Source organism: Silene latifolia, chromosome 10 (assembly GCF_048544455.1).
Source record: "Silene latifolia isolate original U9 population chromosome 10, ASM4854445v1, whole genome shotgun sequence".
Lineage (NCBI taxonomy): Eukaryota > Viridiplantae > Streptophyta > Magnoliopsida > Caryophyllales > Caryophyllaceae > Silene > Silene latifolia.
Window position 1 is genome coordinate 91559745 of NC_133535.1, and position 5046 is coordinate 91564790.

Sequence of the window (5046 nt, forward strand, 5' to 3'; positions counted from 1 at the left end):
GTGGTTATATCACATGTCATTTAAAAATGTACTCAATGTTAGCCTTTTTATACTATTTATTATATAGATTTTAAAGAAATAAATAAATGTATACTTTAATTTTATGAGTTGTGTTAATATGAAATAATTTAACCGATTCACTAACATCTATGTTCTCTTCCAAAATTTCAATTAAAATGTGAAATATAATTGTAAATTATGGAACTTTTATGTGAATTTTGGTAAGTTACATCTTTTTTTGGTTTTTTTAGCTTATCAAATCTTTAAAATATACATTTAATTTAAGAATATTAATGATGTCTTTTGATTTTCTTTATTTGTATGTTACACAATATGTAATGACATTTTTATAAGGGCTTTTAGTAATCATTCATTTTTTTAAGAATTATATCAAATAACCAATAATCTAATACTCCCTCCGACCCAGACCAAAGGTAACAGTTACCTAAAATGGACGAACCATACCAAAGGTAACATACTATAAATGGCATATTTTTGGACAATATAATCCTTATACCCTCCTCATATTTACACAAATGCCATCATGTAGCCCACCCACTAACTCCTTATTTAACTCACCTAAACCCATTTAATAATACCCACTACTCATGTGGCCCACTCACCAATCTTTCCATCTTTGCCCCTCCTTTTTACCTCTTTTCTTAAATAACCCATTTTTCACCATGTTACCTTTCGTCTGGATCGGAGGGAGTAATAATTAATAAATAATAATTAAATAATCAATAAAAATTAATAGAAATTAATGGGGTATAAAATATTAAATGCTAATGTCATGTGGAATTAAATTAAATGCTTTAATTTAGCCTTTTAACTATATTGTATAGATTTACTTAAGTATTTACATAATTTATTTGTAAATTACTTAAATTAAATAAATATTTTCTTTTCCATATATTTTATATTTTTGAAAACCTTATCCTTTACGTGAAATAATTTCATGAACTAAATACACGGTATTACTACCCTTTTAAAATACTATTATTAGTGTTTAATTTCACTTAAGTATTTACGGAATTTTTTTGTAAATTACTTAAATTAAATAAATATTTTCTTTTCCATATATTTTATATTTTCCTAAGAAAATATTTTATATGATCTTTAATACTCATTTGTCCATTAATTAGTTCTGTAAAACAACTTCTATATACAACAAAGTTATAGTAACAACAATAGTGAATTAATGACTTTCAAAAAAAAAAGTAGTGAATTAGTGACAATACAATTTTTTTTGTTTTCAACTTCATTTAATCTTCTTCGTTCTTAATTTCTTATGTATTCAGTTTTTATTTTTTTTTTATTTTGAATACATATAATAATACTCCATATGAAATATCTTGAAATTATTAACTTATAGTTAATGCGTAATTTTTTTTGTATTTTTTTGAGTTAATTAAATTTAAATCTAACGGAATATGGATGGATTTTTAAAGGAAATAAGTGAATTAAATTAATGCAATATAATAATAAATTGGATAATCCATGTCATATTAGTTTGCCAAGTCACATCGTCATTGTGTACGTGGCTTTTTTTCATCCCATGTGGCATTGTCTACGTGGCATTTTTAGGCTAACCTTTTAATAATATTTTATAGATTCCTTAAAAACTAATATCTTAATAAAACAAATACCAGCTATCTAAAAATATTACGTGTATAATTATCTTGTGAAAATAAATCTTAATCATTGGGAATACATTTATCGACCTATTTAAAAAAATTAAATCACCATAATAACTATAATTATATTACTGAATCTTTTAAAAACTGTAGATTTGAAGGTTTTCAAAAAAAAATATTGATAAATCTTTTTAAATGAAAAAAATACGAGTGGCAATTAATGTGGAAGTGAAGATTTTCGGGGAAAAACGCAAAAAAAAATAAAAAAAAATATTTATGAATAATCCTTTAAAAGAAACATAAAAAAACACCTTAATGAATATACTAAAATATAACAAATAAGAAATAGTCAAATAAGGAGCATATTAGATCTGAAAAAATCTTGGAAAAAACATATTGACAAAATTTTAAAAATCGATAAAAAAAATATGCACTTTGAAATGGACCAAACGAATAAAAGAACCCAGATAGTATTAACTCAAATATCGACATTAAATTTATTAAATTCGAATCTAAAAGGCATTAAAGATTAAAGAGAATATGTATATTGATGTGAAATTGTCGATAGGCGGAAAATTAGAGGAAAATTTATCTTTGTTTTTTCTGTTAGGGTGGAGACCCGATAGAGATCGGAATAAGAGGTGAAAAGTGTGAGGGTGATACTTGAGAATGAGTAGGATCACAAAAAGGAGAAAAATGATGATGAACAAAGATTGGTTTAAAGAAGCTTAAAATTATAAGAGGTGGCTGATGAGGAGTGCGGCGGAACTTTAAGATAGAGCTAGAGAGCCACATGAAATGGGACGAGGGGGTAAAATGAGTGAGGAGTTGGCTAGGTAGGGTTAATTAAAACATATTTTTGGATGTATAATTTGTTTAGCTTTTAAGTTTTGGTGGGTTTATTCGTTTATATGTCAAAATCAGAATTTATAGGTAGGTAATATAGACTTACGGAGTACGTAGTAGTGAATAATATGGCGTACGATAGTAGTGAATAACATGGGATATGGTAGTTTTTGTGAAGCGATTTTGCCCAATAAGACGGTTTTATTGTCTAAAAATACAAATTATTTATTAGCATTAAATAAAAAGTTTTCTAATAAAAATAGACCGTTTTACAGTATGATGTCATACTATTCTATAATTTGTGTAAGGGGCATATTTATCATTTTGTGAAAAGTTATTTACCTGATATGGTAATAGATAACAAATGAATAATATACTTAAAATAAAAACAGATAACAAATGATCCGGCCGAAGGGAATAATAGTTTTGGACTCATATTTTAGTCGTATGTGCGTTTAAAGAACTGAGAATGTCGGCCCAATTACAATTTAGGCACATTAGGATTGTTGGTCTAAATATTGTAGGAGTATAATTTATAGATGTGCATTTATTTTAATATGTCGAGATAATATATAGTTATTTTTACTCCTGTCGGCCCTCCATATAAGATTTTTCTTTGTTCTATATATCAGTTTAAATGTATTAACATCATGTTATATTCACTAGATACTTTTAATCAATTTAATTGATCATGAATTTAAAATTCATTTTAAAAACATATACTTATATTTTGCTTTTATCTTTAACGCTGGCAAAAAAAAACTTATATTTTGCTTAAATATATTCTCATTGCTGTTTGTTTTGCGATGTCAATAAACAAAGTCAAGGATAATCATACTCATTTTAGTGCGCTTATATACAATGATAAATTGATAACGTATGTTATTAATTACGACCCGTACATTTTCTGTACGGGTTTACAACTAGTACTACTATACAACCCGATGTACACGAGCATGGTATAACCATCATAAATTTAAACGAGCTTATGTGTATTTTTTTCGAGCTTTTATAACTTTTGATTTATATTTAAATTTTTTTATGTCAAAATTAAAATCTAATTGAGCTTATATATACTATTTTTGAATTTCATTATAATTTTTAAAATCAATATTTTTATGATGGAGCTCAAGTTATTTCTAATAAAGCTCGTAATATATAGGTCAAAGCTCAAATAATTCATTATAAAGCCCGGATTCTTTACTATACAACCAATACAACTGGTTGTATAGTCTACTTACTGGATTTTGTATCAGTCTTTGATCAATAATAATATTCTTTTGCCTAAGAAAGGTTGTAAAATACTAAAATAAGTAATTATTTTAATCACATGTATAATCACTCACAATGGGGTTATTAACCTTATCTATTCAACAAAATTATCTCCAAAATAAATTATCCCTTTAATACAAGGAAATATAGCAAATTACCCCCATAAGCTTGATATTATGTGCAATCAAGCCCTTTAACTTATAAATGTAGTAAATTAACCCCATAAGTTTCTCTTAATATGCAATTAACCACATATCTTATTTTTAAGAATAAAATTTGTTAATTAAATATTTTACTATTATTGAAAATCAAAATTATTTATTAGATTTTAATCCTAAAATTCTTATTTATTAAAAAAAACCATGTTCAAATATATTTTTATTTATTTTGACGAAAATGTTCCTAATATGAGAATTATTAATGATGGTACAATGAAAAGTTACATGACCGAATTTTTGTTTATACTAAAATTGGTTCGCATTTTTCGTTGAATATGTAAATATTATATTTAATTATTTAAGAAATATATTTATAATAGTTTTTATAATAGAAAAAAATAGGTTTTAGTTAAAAAAAAATGATAAAAAACTTGATTTGTGTTAAATTGTACATTTTTTGAAAGTTGTGGGGCTAATTTATTACAAGTGAAAGTTAGGGGGCTTATATATGTTTAAAGTTAATTGATCCAACTTTAACCTTATATCACATTGTCTTATACATAGTATAATGTTTTTAATATTTCACCTGTCTTAATACCTGTTTGCAAGTTTGCTTTAAAATGTCTCGACAACTAATGACAATTTGATTACTTCATAATATCTAATACATTTATAAATCTGTGTGCTTTTCAAAAAAACATTTTCTAATTATATTTTTCAAAGGTTTATATATCAACGCTAATTTTTATATGAGATGGTCTCAGTGTCTCACGGTAATGTTAATGTGAGACCTCTCATATGATGAGTGGTTACTATTTTGCTTTACCATTTTATTTTAATTTTTTAGTTAGTTTCTAGTGTATTTAATGATGTGTCTCACACAATTTAGTACTCCTTTCGTCACCGTTAATTGTTGTCATTTCTTTTTTAGGGTGTATTACTACTCAATCGTTATCCATTCCCATTTTTGGTAAATTTTATACAAGTGGGCAAGTGGACATTAGGAGTGAGCAAGTGGACATATGAGGGAACTAATTAGTTTATCATTATTGTTTTTGGTCATTTACTTGATCTTTGGCCAAAACGAATCCTAAACCCTTAAAAAGTTTATACTTCAGTGTACTGTAGCTATG